Genomic DNA, 24,599 nt, shown 5'->3' with positions numbered 1-24,599 from the left:
GGGCGACGGTGGCGTCGAGGGCGGCGGGGCGACGGTGGTGTCGGGGCGGGGCGACGGTGGCGTCGGGAGAGGAGATCGGGGAAGGGGATCGCGGGCGAGGGCGAGGGAGAGAGAGGGGATCAGTACGAAGTAGGGGCGGCACAATACTAATGGCGCACCACCCCTCGGTGCGCCATAAGTACATACATGCTAATGGCGCACCTCACCCTGGTGCGCCATTAGTATTTTATTTTTATTTCTGCTCGAGCCAACAGTTATCTACCACCTGACCTGATACATGTCAAGTCTTCTCTACTAGATCGACTGGTCAGCAGCTAGTTCTCACACCAGGAGGTCCTGGGTTCGATTCCCAGGCTCCACAATTTTTTTATGCATTTAAAATGTTGTTTGATACTTATTTGTGTTTAAATATGTTCAAACTTGTTTAAATCATAACAGTAATATTTTTTTATAAGACAGTAATAATTTTTTTAAAAATATCATCAAACAGTAATGTCGGCGGCGGCGGTTGAGTAGGGGAGGGGTGCGGGGGGTCGGCGGCGGCGGTTGAGTAGGGGAGGGATGCGCCATTAGTATGTTTGGACAGGCGCACTAGTTCAAAAAAAATTGATACTAATGGCGCACCGTGGGCCAGGTGCACCGTTAGTAGTTTCAACACTAATGGCGCATCAGAAGGGGGTGTGCCATTAGTATATACTAATGGCGCACCACTTGTCTGGTGCGCCATTAGTGTCAATCCCATCTATAGCCCTTTTTCTAGTAGTGTCCGGCTACCATCAAATCAAGATGGCGGAAGCGGACCAAGCCGCAACGGCATTCATTACTCCATATGGACCATTCTGCTTCAACATGATGCCCTTCGGACTTAAAAACGCCGGCGCAACATATAAGCGCATGATTCAGACATGTCTGGCTACCCAGATCGGCAAAACAGTAGAGGCATACGTAGCCGACGTAGTCGTCAAAACCAAACACGTCGAAACTCTAGTAGACGATTTGAGGCTCACATTCGACAACCTCCGAGCATATGACATTAAGCTGAATCCGAAAAAATGCGTTTTCGGCGTACCAGCCGGAAAGCTCCTGGGCTTCATTGTATCCGGTAGAGGAATTGAAGCAAACCCAGCCAAGATCCGAGCTCTGTCACAACTGGATATCCCAAAAGAACTCAAACAGATACAAAAATTGACTGGATGCATGGCGGCTCTAAGCCGCTTTATCTCCCGTTTGGGAGAAAAGGCACTGCCTCTCTATCGCCTCCTCAAGCGCACCGAACACTTCGAGTGGACGGATGCTGCCACTGCCGGACTCGAAGAAATAAAAGCCATATTGGCAACAAATCCGGTCCTGGCTGCGCCTAACCTGGGCGAACCAATGTTGTTATACATTGCGGTAACACATCAAGTTTTAAGCGCGGTACCCGTCGTCGAACGAGAAACAGAAGGGCACAAATTCCCTCTTCAAAAACTAGTGTACTACGTATCCACTGTTTTAACTCCCTGCAAGTCCCGTTACCCGCACTATCAAAAGATAGCGTATGCGGTGTTCATGGCATCCCGGAAGCTCCGACACTACTTTCAAGAGTGTTCGATAACAGTGGCCTCCGAAGTACCCCTCAACGACATTATAAACAACCGCGACGCGACGGGCAGGATTGCAAAATGGGCCATTGAGCTCTTACCATTTGATATAACTTACAAACCTCGGCGAGCTATAAAGTCACAAGTCTTGGCTGACTTTGTCGCTGAGTGGACTGAAGCCGAACTCCCTAAAGAGTACGGCGCATACTCCAATTGGATTATGCACTTCGACGGCTCCAAAATGTTGGCCGGATTGGGGGCTGGCGTCGTATTGACGTCCCCTACCGGAGACACAGTCCAATACGTGCTTCAGATAATGTACACGGACTCCAACAACGTAGCCGAATATGAGGCCCTCTTACATGGCCTCCGGATGGCAATCTCCATGGGCATTCAACGCCTAGAGGTGCGCGGGGATTCAAACCTTGCAATATCCCAAGTAAATGGAGACTTTGACGCCAAGGATCCGAAAATGGCAGCCTATCGTAACGCTGTCCTAAAAATGTCAGCTCGGTTCGAAGGACTTGAATTCCACCATGTAGCCCGGGATAATAACCAAGCAGCCGACGTATTGGCACGCATCGGCGCAAAACGTGACACTGTCCCTCCAAACATCTTCCTGGAACGGCTCTTTAAGCCATCCGTACTATGGGAAGAGGAGTCCTGAAATGACAAACCGGAAGCAGCCGCACCAACCGACACAAAACATTCTGACATAATCGGCGATTCAGCCGATGAAATAACACCTTCAGCCCACGAAATAATGGCAGTAATCGCCCCATGGATAGAGCCATTCCTAGCCTACTTGCTTAGGCAGGAACTTCCCGAAGACCAAAATGAGGCCCGCTGCATAGTTCGGCGATCCAAAGCCTACAAGGTCCACGAGGGAGAACTTTATAAGAAAAGCACAACCGGAGTCCTTCAAAGGTGTATCTCCGAAGAGGAAGGGCGAAACCTTCTGGCTGAAATCCATGCCGGACTAGGCGGACACCACGCCACAGCTCGGGCCCTTGTAGGAAAGGCATTCCGTACAGGATTTTATTGGCCGACGGCCCGGGCAGATGCTCAGGACTTAGTCCAAAGATGCGTCGGTTGTCAGCTCTTTGCTAATCTGAGCCATATGCCACCCATCGCCCTCAAAACTATACCCATTACCTAGCCGTTCACGGTCTGGGGGCTTGACATGGTTGGACCCCTTAAAGGGGGAACCCACAAGCAAAGGTACCTATTGGTCATGGTGGACAAATTCACCAAATGGATAGAGGCCAAGCCAGTTAAAACGGCAGAGTCCGGACCAGTGATAGACTTCATATCCGGGGTAGTACACCATTATGGCATCCCCCATAGCATCATTACCGATAACGGCACGAACTTCACGGCCGACGAGGTTAAATTATGGTGCAAAAATATGGGCATTAAGCTCGATTACGCTTCAGTCTATCATCCTCAAACCAACGGTCAAGTGGAACGAGCAAATGGTCTAATAATGAGCGGCATCAAACCCAGACTAGTGCGGTCCCTCACGGAATCTAACACACACTGGGTAGAGGAGCTCGACTCAGTACTCTGGGGGCTACGGACAACACCCAACCGTACTACCAGATTCACACCATTTTTTATGGTATACGGCGCAGAGGCAGTTTTGCCCTGCGACATTATCCATGACTCAGCTCGAGTGCGCATGTATGAAGAAGGAGAAGCCGAGCTGGATCGGCAGGACAGTTTGGACGCATTGGAGGAAGAACGCGACGTCGCAAAGGCTCGTTCCGCATTCTATCAGCAGCAGGCTCGAAGATACCAAAGCAGAGAAGTACAGGCTAAGACTTACAATGTCGGCGAACTAGTTCTACGCCTGGAGGACAAGAAAAAGGACAAGCTCAAGCCCAAATGGGAAGGCCCCTTCATTATCGATAAAGTCTTGACCGGCGGAGCGTACCGTCTGCGAAATGCGTCGGACAACCGACTCGAGCCGAACCCATGGAACGCAGACCGCCTCCGAAGATTCTATGCCTAGCGCCGGACTATGAGTTCGTCCCCTTCCCCCGTCCAAATTTTTACACTTCAGCTATCTTTTGTTTCTCTTTTTTCTCTCACCCCTATTCATAAAAGCCCTAAAAGGCCTACTTGCGCATTGTTCGCACACAATTGATGTGCTATCCGCACTCATTATACCTAGGGGCTTCTTTACCAGAAGCTTAATTATAAGGGCTTCATGCCCAGCACACATGTCAAACTTCCACGTGTACCTTTTATTCACCATTATATGCATCGATATGACTTAAGTTTTGGCCAAGCTGGGTTGTCTGGCTCCTGTGCTTACCCCTACGTTCCCGATTGTTCGGCTAGGAGGTAAAGGGAGCACCTCTGCGATTGTTACTGCCGGGTCAGCCAGATGTGTACCTCAGACTGGGTGAAGCCGAAAGCTAGCGTTCTTAAGGGAATATTCGGTCGGTGACTTGAAAGATGATTTTTTACCTATTTATTTATCTGCCCCCAAATGTTTTCCTGCTCTTTTCGCAGTCCGGACATGCACTTTAGGGCATGCCTCCCAGGGAAAGGAACCCTTAACAGAACTATTCTCCCTAGAAGATGTTTCTTACTAACCATGTAATATAACATAACTAGTTGGGCACTTGTCTGATAAAGCACTAATGACCCCTACGCCTGGTCTCCATGCATGCCCCGGTTGTTTCTTAACCGAGAAGGTATTCGGGCACACTCCGGACTCTAGGGTCCCGAGGTTGAAGCGAAAAGGTCGGAAAAGACAAACGATCTACAATCCGGCTAGAAGGCATTTTACATGTCATTTTAAAATACATTGTCAAATCGACTGACTGTATTCCTCCTCAATCCCGTCTAACAGGCTGTCTAATTTACAGTCCCGTTGGGAAAATTTAGCGGCCAACTCTACTTGGCCGTACACTAAACTCATAGGGATCTCCTTCCCATCGGGCCCCACAGGTCCGACCTCGGCCATGTGGTTGGGATCCGCCTTCTTGTACCGCGTCTTCACCATGGCCCAGGCCTCCCTGGCACCTTGGCGGCAGGCCGAAATCTTCCATAAACGGAAGCGCTGACGCGCTCCCTGAAGCTTCTCCGCAAGCTCTTCAAGGCCCTCGGGTAGGGAGAGGGACGGCCATAAGGCCTGGACAACGCCGCTCATTGCCTGCCGAACTCGTTCGAGCAGTTGCACCAGCTCGGGAAGTTGATCACCCGTTGATACGGGCATCTCCTCCGCAGGGTGACCTGTGAGCACACCTACAGACATATTTTGTCAATTGACTTCCTTGCCGAACTCTTCTTTTCAAAGGAGTTCGCTCAAGCACTTATTATAGATGCCGCGACGAAGCCGCTGATTCTCCTTAACGGAGACAGACAGCTCGGCCCGAACACCTTTCAGCTCTTCTCCAAGCTGGGCGTGGGCATCCTGAAGCTTGTTCCTTTCCTTCTGCACCTTCGTCAGCACCCTCTCGCCGGCCTTCAGCTGGCGCAGTAGTTCTTGCCTGTCCGGATCCTGTCCGGCAGCACCTGCAATGTCATTGTTAGACTTGCACGCATGCCGCACACCACTTATCTTTTTTAAATAATGTGTTACCAGGAGGGGTCCCTGTGTTTCCTCCTGCGGCAGCAAGTGCGGCCTCAAGTTGGGCCTTACACTCTTGCAGCTCCTGAGATAGTTGGGTATTCTTCTCTGTAAGATCCTGCATTTCAAATGATCCTTAAATCAGTTAATATAACTACTTTAAGTCTCGGGGGCTACTGGTATATGCAACTATTAAAATCTCTTACATGTATGTCTTTTACATACTGCTCCGTGGCTCTGGTTAAACCATCTTGAGCAGCACGGAGGTGTGCATCCCCCGCATTAAAGGCATTCAACGCCTCAGGGGAGAAGCACGCGTCACGAAAAACTGTCTGGCGGCGCCTGTGGTTCATGGCGCTCTCCTCCTCAGACTTGGTGGCGGACAGTCTGTCGGCATCCTCCGTTGGTGGAGTATCCGGCTCGCGCCTTGCACTCGCCTCCCCCTCCCGACCAGGTGTTGGAGCCTGGCTGGCAGAGGCTGGGTTGGCAACCTCTACGCCCACAGTCCGGCGGGCGCTTTTTCTCCAACAAAAGTCATGAGCATTCAAACACTTCCTGGGAACGTTGTTCTAAAATAACAAACCGTGAGCTATACCGTTGCGGTGACGTTTCGATCCGCGTCGCGCTCCTCTTCTGCCTACTGGGCCGGACTGACCCTTGTTGGCCAGCCGCCGCGGGCTCGGCTTCCCGCCTTGAAGGCGCCTCCTGCAAAACACCATCGTATACGGTGGTCAGAAATGAGCAAGGAAGAAATAATGGTGCCAGGACTTCGGTCGCAATCACCTGGGAAGCCGGATATAGGCCAGGGTAGTCAGCCGTAATGGCGACTAAAGCATTATCCATGCTGAGTTGGTGGAACACCCCGTCGATTAGCTCCACCTTTATGTCCGGGTCCTCTTCGGAGGCCGGATCCTGGGATCTCTCTGGATCCTCGGGTTGCGGAGCCGGACTATGCATGCCCTCCACAACCCGACGCAGCTCCTGCGTCGAAAGCATAATGTAAGAAACTTAAACTTTGAAAGCATGGGTCGGACACACAAAGTGTTCGCTTACCCAACGCCGAGGGTTATTCATGGAGAACCCATTCAACGGGCTCGTCTGGAGGAAATGCTCCTTCTCCCCCTTGTACAGGCCGGACAGGATCTTCACCAGGTCTTCGGCCGATCCCGGCCCTTTGCGGCCATGATGGGTGGCATCGTCCTCCCCGTTGAAATCCCACATAGGGTGGCCCCTGTATTGCAGCGGCTGCACCCCCCGCATAATGCACATTGCCATGACTCCAATCATGGTCAATTCAGAATGGGCCAGTAACCTTATCCGTCCCATCAAATAATGGACGCTCTTGTCTTCCTCCAGCTGGGGGCTCCGTGGGCGCCAGCTCAGGCGTTTCTTCAGAGGAGCATTACTGAACTCCGGAAGGCCGATCCGAACAGGGTCCGGCAGCGGAGCGTCTTCTACATAAAACCATTCTGAAGGCCAGTCTTCGGACGCCTTCTTAGGGGTTCCGGATGGATATCCGGTCCCGGCAATGCGCCATATTTCGGCACCGCCCACTTGATATATGGACCCCTCGTGAGAGCGGGGTACAAGGCAGAACAAACTCTTCCACAGCGCGAAATGGGGCTCGACGCCCAGAAATAGCTCGCAAAGAGCTACGTAACCCGCGATATGCAGAATAGAGGCGGGCATGAGGTGATGGAGCTGGAGTCCGTAGAACTCTAGGAGCCCGCGGAGGAACGGATGTATAGGAAATCCGAGCCCCTTATCAGATAGGGGACGAAGCATACCCGCTCCCCTTTGTTGGGACTTGGGGTAGCCTCCGCTTGCTTCCCACCTTTGTAGGTGGCCAGCCCGGCTCGAACCGGAACCATGAAGGCCGGAGGGAGATATCCCTCCGCTTGGAGCGTCACCAGCTTGTTGTGCGGGACAGAACATCTCCTCCAATCTCCTGGCAGTGGGATGGGAGCGCGAGAAGAGGAGCCGCGTCGACGGTCCATGATGGAATGGATTTTTGGTCAGAAGCGCTCCGATGAGTACTCGCGGAAGGAAGATGGTGATTTTGGATCTGGATTCTTGCCTCTCTTATAGGCAGATTATTTGCGCAGCTAGGGGGTAAAACATAAAAGATACCCTGGCTTTTCGCATTCGTGCGACGCGTGGAAGAAGGCCATTATTGGGCATGGAAGCCAAGAAGTGCAACATTAAGGAAGTCGGACACTGTTCGGCAGGTACATGGAACTTAAAGGAGAACCCGCCTTGCAACGCCGAAGACTACATACGCGCTGGACTTATCGTCATTGAAGCTTGGTTCGGGGGCTACTGAGGGAGTCCCGGACTAGGGGGTGTCCGGATAGCCGGACTATCATCATCGGCCGGACTCCAAGACTATGAAGAGACAAGATTGAAGACTTCGACCCGTGTTCGGATGGGACTTTCCTTGGCGTGGAAGGCAAGCTTGGCGATACGGATATGTAGATCTCCTACCATTGTAACCGACTCTGTGTAACCCTAGCCCTCTCCGGTGTCTATATAAACCGGAGGGTTTTAGTCCGTAGGATGAACACAACCATTACAACAATCATACCATAGGCTAGCTTCTAGGGTTTAGCCTCCTTGATCTCGTGGTAGATCAACTCTTGTACTACCCATATCATCAACATCAATCAAGTAGGAGTAGGGTTTTACCTCCATCGAGAGGGCCCGAACCTGGGTAAAAACATCGTGTCCCTTGTCTCCTGTTACCATCCGCCTAGACGCACAGTTCGGGACCCCCTACCCGAGACCCGCCGGTTTTGACACCGACTGTGTCTTATGTCAATGATATGCAGAAAGAAGATCTTTGGACTCAGCTGAAGGCAAATTTCACCCTACCGCCAGAGGTGGATCCGGAGAAGCCAGTTAAAGAGCAATTAATCAAGTCTTGTGCTCTTAAGAAGATGGCAACCCTAATGAGGAGGTGGAGGAAAGAGCTGAACCAGTTTGTCGAGAAAGAAAAGACACCAGAATTCATCGGCAAATATGAGAAGATCAAAGATCACTGGCCCGCATTTGTGGCCTACAAGACATCGGAAAAGAGTAAGAAGATGTCGACGAGAAACAAGCAAAATGCTGCGAAGAAGAAGCTTCACCATCGCACGGGGTCAGGTGGCTACCTCAAAGCCCGGCCTAAGTGGTCCAAGGCTGAGCATGATCTGCTTGAAAAAGGGATCGAACCAGAGACAATGTACTGGCCAGACCGTTGTCGGACTTGGTTCTTCGGGGCTGGCGGAACCTTGCACCCTGTAATAGGGAAGTGCCAATGGACGGACGAGCAACTGCAAATACCAGTCAAGAACCTTCGACACTATATCGATGCAGCGCAGCGAGGGACGTTCCTTCCAAACAGGGAGAAGGACGAGCTCACAATGGCCCTTGGGAATCCTAAGCACCCTGGACGGACACGAGGCACGCCAGGCTCCATTCCATGGAAGGTTGGTTTTCCGGACGCAGGGGGTTACAAAACCCACGAGAGGAGGAAGAAACTGGAGCAGGACCAACTGCAGGGGCTGCACGAAAGGGTAATGGGGCTAGAGGAACGAGAAGAGGAACGAGAAGCAGCAGATCGCAACAAACAACCCGCCGAAGCTTCCCCCGAAGCTACCCCGCCATCTCAGCGGAGAAGCAGCGTGGCTTCCACCGAGCTGCTTCAGCTGGAGCATGTCTTGACGGCTCCTGCCAGCTATCCCGTGGATGTGATCACGGAGTCTCAAAATTGCCACATTATGGCGCGATGGATGAATTTGAAGGTCAAGGCGGCTGTTGGCCAAGTTTATCCTAGTGGACCCGGCACAACTTATCACTGCCAGCCGATTCCAGAAGGATATGCTAAGGTGATGGTGGATGAAATAACGGAGGGATTTGAGGACCTCGTGCTCGACCAACCTACCGGTGAAGGGGAGACTAGGCTGGGTTCTGCTCTGAAGACTCCATGCCTATGGTGGAAGGAGCTCATCAACCTTCCGAACTGGACGCCTCCGCCTCCTCTTCCTCCTCCGGCGAGTCAGGGCACTCCGCCTCCTCCACCGCCTCCTCCTCCGGCGAGTGACGATCAGGGCACGCGTGGCGGCACTCCGCCTCCTTCTCAGGCGCGTGGCGGCACTCCGCCTCCTTCTCCGCCTGCGCCGGCGCTCCCCAGCAGCCAGCAGCCTCCTCCTTCTCCGCCTCGCCAACAAGGGCGGAAGAGACCCGCCGCCACCCCGGCTGCTCCGGCGCGTCGTAGTCCTTCTCCTCCGCCTCGTAAGCAAGCACGAAAGATGACAGACACCGCAGCCGCTCCGTCTGCTCCGGCGTCTAGCAGCGCAAGAAGAAGAGAGAGGCAATACAGATACGGTCCACCTCTAAAGCCTCTAGAGAAGTTACCGTACGAGAGGACCGAGGAGGAAAACAATATGATCGTGCAGACCCATGTGAAGGAGTTCTTTGAAGGGGTGAAAGCAAAGAGACATCCACCTCCGGAGGAGAAGGTAGATCCGGTGAAAGCAAAGCGCACTCTTGATGCCCTGAGGAAACCGGCAAAGTCTCCGCCGAGAACCAACTATGAGCGCATTACTGAACAGACATATCTCCAAGCGGAGCGGTCGGGAAGTACTGTCAGACATCAAAGAGCAAAAGAACGAGCAGCTGCGAAAAAAATTGACCAGCTCGGCGATCAAGCAAACCAATCGTGCCCCCCGCTCAATGTGTCTAGCGGCAACATCATCGCTAATGTTCTGGGGATGGTGGCCGGTTATGGCAATCTACAAGATTACCTGCCTGACGATGCACTTCCTGATTTCATGGAGGTGGAATAACACAAATACGAGTACGGGAAGCCTCTCGTTAAAGATGAAAAATCTCTAACAACGATGATGCGAAGATTCCATACTTGGTACATGAAAACCTGCAGAGAGTCTGGGGGGACGAATACTTTGTATCTGAGAATTAAAGAGGAGCACGACCTCGTTGGAAATGATGTGTTGCATGTTCCATTTGAGGAGTTCTTCGAGTTCTTCAATCAAAAGGCCCTCGATAAATTAACGGTCTTTTGCTACTGCCTGTAAGTACTATTTCTGTCATTAAGTCTCTATATATAGCTCGGCTCTTTCATTGCATGTATTTATAATTAATTATCCTCAATATATTATGCAGATTGGAGATCGTCGAGTGCAAAAAAATGAAATTTATGATATTGGGTTCATTAACACAAATATCATAGATGTATTTCTGGTTGAAAAGCACGTGAAATAGGCCGAGGACAACTTGCTACAATCGTTGATCAAAAATCAAAACAAAGATACCATACTCTTTCCTTACAACGGCAAGTGAGTGTTACTGTCGTTTGCATATTCGATTTCCCTTATTACTCGAGTGAGGTTATAGTAATATAATTGATGAGTTATACATGCGTGCGCAGGTACCACTATATTCTTCTAGAGATTAAGCTTGAGCGTGGACTAGTAACCGTCTTAGACTCGAGACGGAAAGATCCCGAAACCTATGCGGACTTGACTGAAATGCTCAGCAAGTAAGTTCAATCGATCATTATCGCACCATATCGGCAACTTTTTGTTCATTTCCTGGTATCTCAAGTAATAATAATTATTTTCTTTGTCTTGCAGGGTTTGGAAACAGTTCACCGCACAAGCTCTGGGACTGCCGAAGGAGCTGCGATGTACATACCCGAAAGTAAGTACTACTGGCTAGCTAGTTGTCCGCATCTCCCGTTGATTCTATAGCTATACTTTCATCAATGCCATTTATAATGCTTCATTATCAGTTTGATTGACCTCTATTTCTCGTAAAGTGCTTGTGGCAGGAACAAGGGAATGATTTCTGTGGATACTACGTGTGCGAGTTCATCCACAATGCGACTTTGAAAAACAAGCGGGGCTACTCTCAAAGACAATATGAAGTGCGTAAGCAATAATATTCACAATTTCATTTTATTACACCATCATTTCTGCTGAGTCTCATTCATATATGTGTATTAATTAACCCCCTTCTTCAAATTAGACGTGGCAGATGCGGAATGAACTCCTCGAACCAGATCGCATGAAAGCAATTCAAGAGGAATTGGCGGGATTCTTTCTTGACCACGTCATCAATAAAGCCGGAGAATACCATGTGGAAGTTGATTTCAAATACTAGGGGACTGTAATTGAGAGATCTTATATATTGTACGTGTATATAGCCAGTAGCGTCGGACGTACATGATACGAAAACTTGTTGTTCGACCAATCTTTGGAGAAGGAGAGGTCGATCGATCATTTCTCTCGGTATGCATGACGAACTTCTGTACTCAATGGTTCCCTTCATTTTCTTACTAGCTAGCGTCTTGAGGGCTATATGTATATAGTACATAGCGTCGACCAAGCACGGACATAAGAGAGGACACTTCTCTCTATTAATTAGCTAGCTAACACAATATATGAAACACGTAAATTAACCCCCAAAACCCCCAACACCCCTCCCCCCCTTTCAAAAAAAAACCCAGCCACTGGAATGCTGACGCGTGAATACTTTTTGGTCACGGTTGGTGCCACCAACCGGGACCAAAGGCCCCCCTGCCTGGGCTCGGTGGACCGGCCACGTGGAGGCACATCTGTCCCGGTTCGTGTTTGTACCGGGACTAATGGGTTGAGGTATTAGTAACGACCCATTAGTCCCGGTTCATGAATCGAGACTAAAGGCCCTAACGAACCGGGACTAAAGGCCCTTACGAATCGGGACTAATAGGTGTTTTTCTACTAGTGCCATATCGCCAATGCATGAATATGACTGCGAGTCTCGTTTAACAATGCACGCGATCGACGATTAAACTCACTTGATTAGACTAAAAGAGCGGTGCTATGTAACATCTATTTGTTGCATTAAACGTCTATAAAGAATTGTCAACATGGACAGCTAATTGTGTGCAGAATAGTTAGTTTGCTAAACCAGCCAAACGATCTAGAAGAGCCAGTTGGCAGAATTTATATTGGTCTAACTTATGCTCGGGGCGAGTTGGTACAATTTGCTAGCTGTTCTAAATTGCGGCCTCTCTAGGTGCTGGTTCGCGGGACATCTGCTGCGCATGCGGTGGAATCCATGACCAAACCGGGTACATTACGCGGCCAATACAGCCTGCTGCATGGCTCCTATACATTGTGCCATTAATGTGAAACGATGATCCACATGCAACCGACTGGTGAGGATATGCATACCATTGGACGCGGTGCACCAAAGGAGCTTTTCGCAACAAGTCCTCCCTACCTCTGCTACGACTTGGCTCTCTTCTCTTGTCTTGTCTTCTCTCATCTCCTCTCCACCAGGAAAGCCACGACTGCCGGCATCTCCACCGGCACCAGCCAGGCCAGCGTACGGATCTATTCATTCATTCATTTATTCTCCTTCCCCTCCACCTCCATTCCAATCTGCTCCTGCTCTCGGAATCGGAATCGGAATTGAATCAAAGAGAAGAAGCAAGATCCAGAAGTGCTCTGCTCTGCTCTGCTGCCCAAGATCCAACACCACCAAGGGAAGGGGAGGGAAGGGAGGATGCTGCGGCGGCACAAGGAATCGGCGTCGTCGTCGGATTCCACCTTCTACCAGCTGCGCGCCGACTGCGCCCACAACGTCCCTGACACCAAGTTCAAGATCAAGGTCTATTCTTTTCCTCTTTCTTTCTTTGCTTTCTTCCCTTGCTCTGTCTGTTTTGGAGCAATTCGTCCGACTATCAAAATGGACAAAAAGAGTGTATCTAGAACTAAAATACATCTAGATACATCTTCTTTTATCCATTTTGATGACAAGTATTTTCGGACGGAGGGAGTACTAGGATGTGCACCCGCAATTAGGGGAGAGGTCTGGGAGTTCCTGCTCGGCTGCTTCCATCCCACAGCACCTTCGGTGACCGCGACCACATCAAGCAAGCAAGAAGGTACTACTTGTCAATGCTTCAACAACATCCTTACTGTAAGAAAGAAAGAGATTAAGCGTATGCCCCTCGGCAGGGATGCGTGCGTGTTCATATATAGCAAGACATTACAAGATCGGCTGGTTGTTGCTATTCTTGACCTCTACTCCAAACTATACTAGAGATAAGATCTCCTAGCCTAACAACCTGCCATGTACATACAACACGCTCGCAATACATCCACACTGTGACACTTGTCACGTTACACACAAGCCTATTCGTTAACATCCTCCCTCAATCTCAACATGTCAAGGTTTAGATTGTTCTTGAAGGCTTGCAATTGTCGAACTTGAAGTGGTTTAGTGAAACTATCAGCAAGTTGATCTCCAGTTGGAATAAACTTTATATCCAACAATTTTTGTGCAACTCTTTCATGAACAAAGTGAAAATCAATCTCTATATGCTTTGTCCTTGCATGAAACACAGGATTTGCTGACAGATAAGTTGCACCAAGATTATCACACCACAAACATGACACATGTGATCTGTGAATGCCCAACTCATCAAGCAATGTTTCAATCCACATTACCTCAGCCGTTGCATTTGCCGAAGACTTGTATTCTGCTTCAGTGCTGGAACGTGAGACAGTTGCCTGTTTCTTTGCATGCCAAGATATAAGGTTAGAACCAAGGAAAACAACAAAACCTCCCGTGGATTTTCTGTCATCAGGGCATCCAGCCCAGTCTGCATCAGAGAAGACACTTACTGTAGTTGATGGAGACTTGCATAATTTTAAACCAGTTCCAACACTACCTTGTATATATATTAAAATCCTTTTTACAGCTGTCCAGTGTACAGAAGTAGGTGCATGTAAAAACTGACAGACCTTATTAATAGAGAATGAAATATCTGGCCTTGTCAGTGTTAGGTACTGAAGTGCCCCAACTATACTTCGATATCTGGTTCCCTCTTCTAGACTTAATAAATTTCCTTCATGCAACGACAGTTTTTTAGTAGTGGACATGGGTGTGCTGGAAGGCTTACAATCTTTCATTCCAACACACTTTAATATATCTGAGGGATATTTTTCTTGAGTGAGCTAAATACCATCTTGCACCTTCTTAACATCAATGCCTAGAAAATAGTGTAGTTCTCCCAAGTCCTTAAGTGCAAATTCATTTTTCAAGTTTCTTAACAAAGTTGAAGTGGCATCTTGTGAAGAGCTAGCAACAATTATGTCATCAACATAAATTAACATAAACATTGTCACTTTTCCACTCCTGAAGAAGAACAAAGAAGTGTCTCCCTTTGATGGCCGAAAGCCAAGTTGCTGTAGTTTTGAGCTCAGCTTCGAGTACCATGCTCTTGGTGCCTGCTTCAAACCATACAAAGCCTTGTCCAGACTGCATACATGATGTGGCTTAGAACTATGCTCAAAACCTAGTGGTTGCCGCATGTAGACCTCTTCCTCGAGAACGCCATGCAAAAACGCATTCTGTACATCCAATTGGCGAAGGCTCCATCCCCTGAAAACAGCAATAGACAGAACAAGCCTGATAGTAGCAGCCTTTACTACTGGACTGAAAGTATCCTCGTAGTCAATACCATAACATTGTTTAAACCCTTTAGCTACCAACCTAGCTTTATATCTGTTTATTGTACCATCATCTTTCTTCTTGATTTTATACACCCACTTGCAGTCAATAATGTTCCTCCCTGACTTAGGTGGAACAAGATGCCACGTCTGATTTTTCACCAATGCATCATACTCAATATTCATAGCATTTTTCCAACTCTTATCATTCAAAGCTTCTATCACATTTTCTGGTTCACCGGTGGAAGCAAAGTTTGCAAACTTAAAATTTTTATTGTACCTAACAGTGCCATCCTTGGGTACCAACGGTTTGACAATACCTCGTTGAGAGCGTGTTACGCGTGTAGTTGTACTCGTGCTGGACGCACCAGCAGCCACGGTTGATCCAGCTTCAGTAGCCACAGGCGATCTTGCAGTTGCAGACGATCTGGAGGGCGAGCCGCCTCCTCGTACTGGTGAGGACGAATCCTCCTCGAGAGCCGCGCGATCAGGAGCCCGCACGGAACTGTCCGCGCCATCATGCATCCGCGCGCCAGGTGACCAACGCCCAGCCGGCTCGTGCCAACTGGCGGATGGCGACAGGCGCGGGGCCGTTTCGCCCGACCGCGCCGCAGTGCCTGGTGGGCGCGGGCCCGTTCCACCCGACCGCGCCGCAGCATCTGGTGATGTGCCAGACGATGACTGGCTTGTCCCGTTGCATGCAGGGGAATCCGCGCCGGGATCCGCTGCATCTGCTCCTGCGCCACCTCCGCCAAATCTCTCAGGATCCGCACCCTGAACTGTGTCAGCCGGATCATCCTCGTGTCCTGCGCCTGTACTACCAGCCAAGTTCTGCATGAAATCACATATTTGAACTGCATTTTTTTCACTGTTTCCGTTAGCATCAGGTTTATGACTATTAGCCAAATGATCATCAACATATTTATCTCCCCCATGATCAGTTGGATACAAAAGCTCCGGGGAAAGAAGAAGAATTTCAGCACGTAAACGTGCACCGGCATTAGGATGCAAAGTGGAGAAAGGAAACACTGTTTCATCAAACACAACATCCCTATAAATATAGACTCGGCCGGAAGAGATGTCTAAGCACTTAAAACCTTTGTGCAAATTACTATAGCCTAAGAAGGCGCATTGTTTGGAGCGAAACTGGAGCTTGTGGGTATTGTATGGGCGTAAGTTCGGCCAGCAAGCACATCCAAAGATGCGAAGAGAAGAGTAATTAGGCTTTTCATGAGATAATTTTTCAAGAGGAGTTTCAAAGTTGATCACTTTGCTTGGTAGTCTGTTGATGAGATATGTAGCAGCTATGAAAGCCTCATCCCAGAATTTAAGTGGCATGCTTGCTTGAGCTAAAAGAGAGAGACCAACTTCGACTATATGTCGATGTTTACGTTCTGCTGACCCATTTTGCTGATGTGCATGAGGGCAGGAAACGTGATGGGATATCCCAACTTTTGTGAAGAAATAATTTAGTTTCACATACTCCACTCCCCAGTCTGTTTGGAGAGCAAGAATTTTGCGATCAAATTGTCGTTCAACAAGATTTTGGAAGTCATGAAATTTTTGGAAAACTTCTGACTTATGTTTGATTAGGTAGATCCACGTGAACTTACTGAAATCATCTATAAAGCTCACGTAGTATTTCTTTCTACCTACTGATTCAACAGCTGGACCCCACACATCAGAAAAAATAAGTTCCAAAGGAAACTTTGATTCACTTATTGAGTTCGGATAGGGCAACTGATGGCTTTTGCCCAGTTGACAGGAATCACAAATAACTTCAGAATTGAAAGATTTGACACATGGGAGCTTATTCTTGCTAATTATTTTGCTAACTATGGTTGATGAAGGATGCCCTAGGCGCCGGTGCCATCTATCCGAGGAGGGTATGGCACTGAGCACGTGCTTCTTGGTGCCTTGTCCCATGTGTTTGACAGGGTATAGGCCTCTCCTACCCCTGCCTTGCAGCAGCACCCTCCTCGTTGCCCGATCCTTTACAAGAAAAGAATAGGGGTGAATTTCAACGAAAGAGTTGTTGTCAATAGCAAGTCGGCTTGCAGAGATTAAACTCTTATCAGCCTCAGGAACATGTAAGACATTTTTGAGGAGAAGATCACGTTCGGGAGTAGAAATATGAGATTGACCAATGTGTGCTATAGTCATACCTGACCCACTCGCGGTGTGGATTTGGTCGTCTCCTGTGTACCGATCCCGGATGGTGAGCTTCTCTAGATCTCCTGTGATATGGTTCGTTGCACCACTGTCCAGGTACCAGTTGGTGTCAACACCATACTGAGGAGCCGCCATGTCTGCAGAGTGTTCCTCCCCCCCCCCCTTGATAGGAGGAGTCGTAACGCTTCCAGCACTTCCACGCTGGGTGACCAACCTTGCCACAGATCTGGCACGTTGGTATTGCGGCGTTGTTGTTGTAGTTGCCGCTGCTGCCGTTGTTGCCTCCAGGGTTGCCATGGTTCGGTGGCTTGGAGAAGGGGCCACGGCCACGATCACCGCCGCCGCCTTGCCTGTTGTTGAAGTCGCGCCCGCGGTCACCGCGGTCACCACCACCGCGGCCGCGACCGCGCCCATGTGTCGCCGCGTTTGCCGATGACTGAGAAGACCCGCCGCGTAGGTTCATGCGAGTCTCGAAGCTTAGGAGTTGCGAGTACAACTCCGGAACCCCGACGGGCTCAACCCTAGAGCACATGGCAGACACCACGGGGTCGAACTCCTCGTCTAGTCCTGCGAGGATGTGAGAGACGACATCCTCCTCGTCCACCTTCTTCCCTGAAGCAGCTAGTTCATCACAAAGGGTACGGACCTTACCAACATATTCAGTGATAGTCATGTTGCCCTTCTGAAGATTTGCCAACGCGATCCTGACGTTGATGGTCTACGCACGGGTATGCGATGCCAGCATGCCCTGCACCGTGTTCCACAGCTCTGCTGCGGTGTGGCACGGTGCCACCTGGACGGCCATCTCGCGGGGCAGCGTGGTCAGCAGGTAAGAGAACACCTGCTGATCGCGCGCGTACCACGCACTGAACGCCGGATTTGGGGCCTTGGACTTGGTCTTGCCGTCGTCGCTAGAGACTTCAATGTTCATCGGGGGCACCACCTGCTCAACGTCGAGGAAGGCCGCCATCTGCGCCCCTCGGATAGCCGAGAGCACGGTGGCGCGCCATAGCGCCTCGTTCCCTCTCGTAAGCTTCTTTGTTGCGGTGTGTGCAAACGGAGATGAGGGGAAGGAGTTCGCCGAAGAGCTTGCCATGGATGAATTCGAGGTAGGCTCTGATTACCATGTAAGAAAGAAAGACATTACAAGATCGGCTGGTTGTTGCTATTCTTGACTTCTACTCCAAGCTATACTAGAGATAAGATCTCCTAGCCTAACAACCTGCCATGTACATACAACACGCACGCAATACAGCCACACCATGACACTTGTCAATTTACACACAAGCCTATTCGTTAACACTTACCATTAACTCAAATGTTATGTGTTAACTGAAATGCAGCATATCATGTACTCCCTCCGTTTGAAAATACTTGTCAGAAAAATGAATGTATTTAGACATATTTTAGTTCTAGATACATTCATCTTTATTTATTTTTGCGATAAGTAATTCCGAACGGAGGGAGCATCATGTATCGCTCTGCTGCTTAACACCATGTCCATGTGTGACCGATATATTCTACTCCCTCCGTTCCGAAATAATTGTCTTTCTAGAAATTTCAACAAATGACTACATACGGAGCAAAATGAGTGAATCTACACTCTAAAACATGTCTACATACATCCGTATGTTGTAGTCCATTTGAGATGGCTCGAAAGACAATTATTTCGGAACGGAGGGAGTAGATAGAAGGAACAATGCAAACACATGGATCCTCACGTCGGCAGCGGCAAAATCATCACCGCCCCATCATAACTGAGGATGGCGTGCCTATCAAGGACCCTTTGGTTTTTTACTCGAAGCAGCCACTCCGGACCAGCAAGGCAGCAGCAGGAATGGAGATGAGGCCGACGAGTCGTCGTCGTCGTCTGCAAACCACCGTCTCACGGATAAACACACCATCGAGTGGAAGCTTACGCTACACCAAATCGGTATACACCAAATCCATTACTCAAGTTCCTACTTCCAGCATCATTATTCTAATGAGGATTATCCACGACTATGTCATGTCGTGGGGATAATATTAATATACAGGTCTTCATGTTCTACGCACTGACCGCTCCATGCTCTTCTACGACAAGAAAGAGAATCTCTCCAAGTTATGGGATATTCTAGCTGTGTACGCGTGGATCGACAAAGAAGTCGGGTATTGCCAAGGTGGATATCTAGCTGCCTACCACCTATTTGATTTGATTTGATTTTGCACCACAATGCTTATTTATTGCCTGATGAAAAGTCGATGCTTTCTACTCCAGCTCCTCCACCGCGTCAGCAGTCTACTCCAGCTCCTCCAAATCAGCCACCGCCTCTGCAGACTCCTGCTCCTTCAAGTCCGCCAACGCGTGAGGCCACTCCTCCTCCTCCAAGTCCAGCACCGTATGAGCCCACTTCTCCTCCTCCAAGTCCGGCACCGCGTCAGCCCGGTCCTCCTCCTCCAAGTCAGGCACCGCGTAAGCCGTCTCCGCCGCCTAAGCAACAGCGGAACAGAGCCGCCTAGCTATGTCGGCTAGCGGTACAAGTACAGGAGGCAAGAGATTCCAATTTGGTCCAAGCCCCGCGCCTCTTCCGAAAAGGCCTTACGACATGACCGAAGCGGAAAACGAAGCCGAATGCAGGAGGCAAGTGGACGCTCATTTTGGATCAAAACCGCCACCGCCGTCAAAGGAGAAAGTGCCTGAGCATGCCATTGACCACTTTATTCGTATGGCTCAAGCACCAGCTCCCAAGCCTGTTGACTTAGACTATGAGCGCCAAATCAGGAAGGCATATCAAGCACAACAAAAGAAGGAGTCGAGCTCAAGCTCCAGCCAAGCAGCTGCCAAAAAAACGGGAAAACTATTCCCCAGCTGGGAGAACAGGCGGTGCAATCGATCCCCCGCTCAATGTACCAACACACATGAGTACCGGCGCGGCTGATCATCTGGTAATAACCGACGATTATAGAAGGCAGTCTGCAGAGATCGGATGCACTGTAGAACAACTCCTAGAGCTCGAGCCCACGAACACTTTTACAGAGCAGGAACTAAAATGGAAATATGCCCGTGGCAAACCTTTGGTCAAGCCTGAGGAGGTCAAGAAGCTCTAAAGGACAATGTATGAATTGCATGAATGGTACATGAAAATTGCGAAGACTACCAATAGAGAGCCCCTCATGGTGAAAATCAAGGCAGAGCATTACTACCATGAGAATGCTCTGTATGTTGAATTTACAGAACTGTTTCAGTTATTCAATATGGACGCACTCGACAAATCTCTCGTCAGTTGCTTTCTCTGTAAGTAATTTCTTTCTGTATTTTAAGTCTCAAGCTAGTTGTAGTGCTCGTTGGTCATTACCTGTAATTATCCTCACTATATTCTTTTTTGTGGTATTATGCAGAATGAAGATCTATGAAATGAAAAACGTTGAACGCTATGGCATTGTGTTCATTGACCCAAATACCGTTAATCAAACCACATGGGAACAGGAATTCTATCGAGATGAAACAGAGAAAAGCTTCCTAGAGTTCTTGAAGCGCCTAAATACCAATCAAGATATACTACTTCCTTACAACTTCGGGTGAGTCACACTGTCTTATACTACAAATTTGTTTTTGCTTACTAGCTAGATGTTAATTAATAAATGTATAGGGTTTAGGGTAGGCGATGAGTGTTATGGACATGCCCGCTTAATTTATACATGCAAATGTGTGCGCATGTAGTTTTCACTGGATCTTGTTAATCATTCGAGTTGAAGATGCAATAGTTGGACTCGCTACTTAAACCAGTCGAGCAGTATGAAATCGTGAAGGAGATAGTCAACAGCTAATTTCAATCGTTATAGAACTATATGTCGGCCTCTTTAGTTCGTCATTTCCTGATATCAACTAATTCATAACTCCTTTATTCATTTTCTTTGCCGGGCAGGGCTTGGCAAAATTTCATCAAAGAGGTTCAAGGCGAACGGAAAAAAAAGTTGTATTTGTATCGACCCAAGGTATAATTAATTAAGTAGTACTAGCTAGCTACCATTTTTTTAATTCTAGTTTCAATACCATTAGTTATCATTCTTGATTAATTATTATCTGATTGAATTCTATTCTCGTAAAGTGCATGAAGCAGTTGTCAGGGAATGATTTATGTGCATGCTACGTTCGCGAGAACATTCGCATGATGGCGTCCGAAAGGAGCAAATCTGAAAGACAACAATGGGTACGTTTGCCAGAACACTATTCACAACTTTTACATCATTATCGATATCTAATATATATACACACACAACTAATACATGCATATTTGATCTCCTTCTTTAAAGTTCAAGGAGGTGTGGGAGAAGCTCCTACCAACGGATCGCGTATGAGCAATTCAAGAAGAAATAGTGGGATTTTTGCTCGACCAGGTCATAGATCCCAAAGTAGAATTCCATTACCCGCTACCGCAGTAATGCCTCCATGTAGGAGAAATTGTATATACCAAATTGTGTGTGTGTGTGTGTCTATATATATATATATATATGATCGGTTCTACGAGAAATTCCATTTATATATATGCATAACGTGTACAACATGTAGTATCGTAAAATACCAGCAAATGAAAAAGAATTAAATGGAAAACACAAATTAAAGGAAAAAGAAATCATAAACCCAAAACCCCCTAAACCTTGTAGTTCCGGTTGGCGTTACCAACCGGTACTAAAGGTTTCCCAGCCCCCGGCGCGGGCTCGTGCCATGTGGTGGCCCTTTAGTGGCGGTTCGTGTTGAACTGGGACTAGGGGGGACCTTTAGTCCCCACCCTTTAGTGCCGGTTACAGAACCGTCACTAAAGGGGCTTACGAACCGGTGATATAGCCCGGTTCTGCACTAGTGCTATGGCAGGTGTAGATGCAAACGTTGTGAATGTTTGGCAAGCTCGATATGATGACTACTTGATACTTTAGTGTACCATGCTTTACGGCTTAGAACCGGGACTTCAAAAATGTTTTGAACGCCACGGATCATATGAGATGTTCCAAGAGCTGAAATTGGTATTTCAAACTCATGCCCATGTCGAGAGGTATGAGACCTCTGACAAGTACTTTGGCTAAAAGATGGAGGATAATAGCTCAGCTAGTGAGCATATGCTCAGAATGTCTGGGTACTACAATCGCTATAATCAAGTGGGAGTTAATCTTCCAGATAAGATAGTGATTGACAGAGTTCTCTAGTCACTATCACCAAGCTACTAGAACTTCGTGATGAACTTAATATGCAAGGGGTGGAGAAGACAATTCCCGAGCTTTTCCCGATGCTGAAATCGGCAAAGGTAGAAATCAAGAAAGAGCATCAAGTATTGATGGTTAACAAGACCTCTAGTTTCAAGAAAAAGGACAAGAGAAAGAAAAAGAACTTCAAGAAGAATGGCAAGCAAGTTGTCACTCCCATGAAGAATCCCAAAGCTGGACCTAAGCCTGAAACTGAGTGCTTCTACTACAAAGGAAATGGTCACTAGAAGTGGAACTACCCCAAATATTTGGTAGATAAGAAGGATGGCAAAGTGAACAAAGGTATATTTGATATACATGTTATTGATGTGTACATTACTAGTGCTCGTAGTAGCCCCTGGGTATTTGATACATATTCGGTTGCTAAGATTATAAACTCAAAACAGGAGTTGCAGAATGAATGGAGACAAGTTGAGGGTGAAGTGATGATGTGTCTTGGAAGTGGTTCCAAGATTGATATGATCATCATCGCACACTCCCTATAATTTCAGGATTAGTGCTGAACCTAAATAAATGTTATTTGGTGTTTGCGTTGAGCATGAACAAGATAGGATCGTGTTTATTGCAATACGGTTATTCATTTAAGACAGAGAATAATTGTTATTCTGTTTACATGAATAAAACCTTCTATGGTCATACACCAAATGTTAATGGTTTATTGAATCTCGATCGTAGTGATACACATATTCGTAATATTGATGCCAAAAGATGCAAAGTTGACAATGATAGTGCAATATACTTGTGGCAATGCCGTTCAGGTCATATTGGTATAAAACGCATGAAGAAACTCCATGTAGTTGGACTTTTGGAATAACTTGATTATGAATCATTTGATACTTGCGAATCATGCCTCATGGGCAAGGCGAATAAAACTCCATTCTCCGGAACAATGGAGCGAGCCAATGACTTACTGGAAATAATACATACCGATGTATGCGGTCCGATGATTGTTGAGGCTCGCGGCGGGTATCTTTATTTTAAGTTATATGTGGTGTGGTTGTCTTTCTCATCTTTCTACCTAGAGTATGGTGATGTACCAAACTCTTGATATATGTGGTGTGGTTGATTATGAAATATACCAAAAAGTGAGTGTAGCTTATTTTAAGTTATACTCATGAGTCTAGATGTTGATCGAACTGAAACTTTGAAATGATTATAATGGAAATTTGAAAATGTTATCCAAATATCTAAGGGTAGTTGCATCCTGATGCTTTACATCCTCTGGATGTCCTTTTCCTGAATTTATGGTACCTACACAAACACAACGTTTTATCTAGCATTACACTGCCCTTTATCATTCACTTTTTGTATGTTGTAGTGCTTTCGGGCTATGGAGACGTATCTCAAGGGCTGCATCAATCCAGATGATGATACATTACCAATCAAACTTGTGGATGGTGATGTCTCCATCATTTCCTGCCTCATTGAAAGAACTGCCAAGAAGGCCACCGTCACAACAAACTGGCCAGAGCTTCATCGTGATGCAAACATCAAAGAAGGCGACATGTGCGCCTTCCACTTCAGACACCATGCAAGGCATTCCATGGAGGTTCCTACTGGTCTCTCTCAGACCTTTTACATATGCTACATCGAGCAACCATGGCTCTACTTTTGGACGGCGTTGCCTGACTTTTGAACCATATTATCGTATGTGCAATTCATCTAAGATATCACGCAACTGAAGGCTTGATGATCCCTCTTTGCTCCTGTGTCTGTTTCCTTTACTACATTGCTCTTCATTATTTCTCTTTATGAACTTGTATGTACCAGTACGATGTTGGCGCCGCCTCACCTCGCAGCGCCACTTCTTCTTCTACCTTGAGCTGCCTCACACAACTCTCCATCTCTCTCAAGCTACTCTTCTCCTCGGTGGCTTCCCACAAGAACACTCACACACACAACGCACGCATATACCAAGGAAGAGGAACGGCTTTGCCAGAGACACTCCCTTGCTGAACCACAATGGCTACATGGTTTCTCTGCTCAGCCCTCTCGGCCTCATCTTTCTCATTCATTTGTTGTGCTTAAATAGCCAGTACAGGATAACAACTTGAGCACCATATGGGCCACTAACTCCCACGTACTCCACTCCTGGAATCACTCCAGTGTTGCACACGACTCGGTAACCACTTGTGACCAGGCCAACTACATGCATGCATCAACTACTAGCAACAATACTCTCGGCTAGGACTAAACGAACTCACGCATGAACAGCTAGTCCAACAAACAGAACGACCGGCCGGTTCACCCGACCCAATTTGATGCAGTCCATCACGGCTCCAGCCTCTGATACGTCTTGCCGCTTCTCACGCAGCACCATCGGCATCTCGCCGTGCTCGCCGCCTCACACGGCATCCTGGCATCTCACCTCCTTGGCGCGCTCACCTGAAGCCTTCGTCGGACGAACACCACACTAGACTAGACTACATGCAAAACTCAAACATGCTAATACAAATATCAAGATTAGCTCTAACATTCACCCTCCTAATCTTGATATCACAATCATCATACGGATCACCT

The 24,599-nt window shown here is 47.9% G+C and overlaps 2 pseudogenes; one reads left to right on the top strand and one right to left on the bottom strand.

Annotated features, from left to right (window-relative positions):
- The first annotated feature begins 12,717 nt into the window (after window positions 1–12,717).
- On the top strand, window positions 12,718–23,715 carry LOC119283836 (annotated as a pseudogene).
- LOC119290345 lies at window positions 17,310–17,448 on the bottom strand (annotated as a pseudogene).
- Window positions 23,716–24,599: the final 884 nt, after the last annotated feature.

The sequence above is a fragment of the Triticum dicoccoides genome, chromosome 4A (assembly GCF_002162155.2).
Source record: "Triticum dicoccoides isolate Atlit2015 ecotype Zavitan chromosome 4A, WEW_v2.0, whole genome shotgun sequence".
Lineage (NCBI taxonomy): Eukaryota > Viridiplantae > Streptophyta > Magnoliopsida > Poales > Poaceae > Triticum > Triticum dicoccoides.
This window is presented reverse-complemented; position numbering and strand designations above follow the sequence as displayed.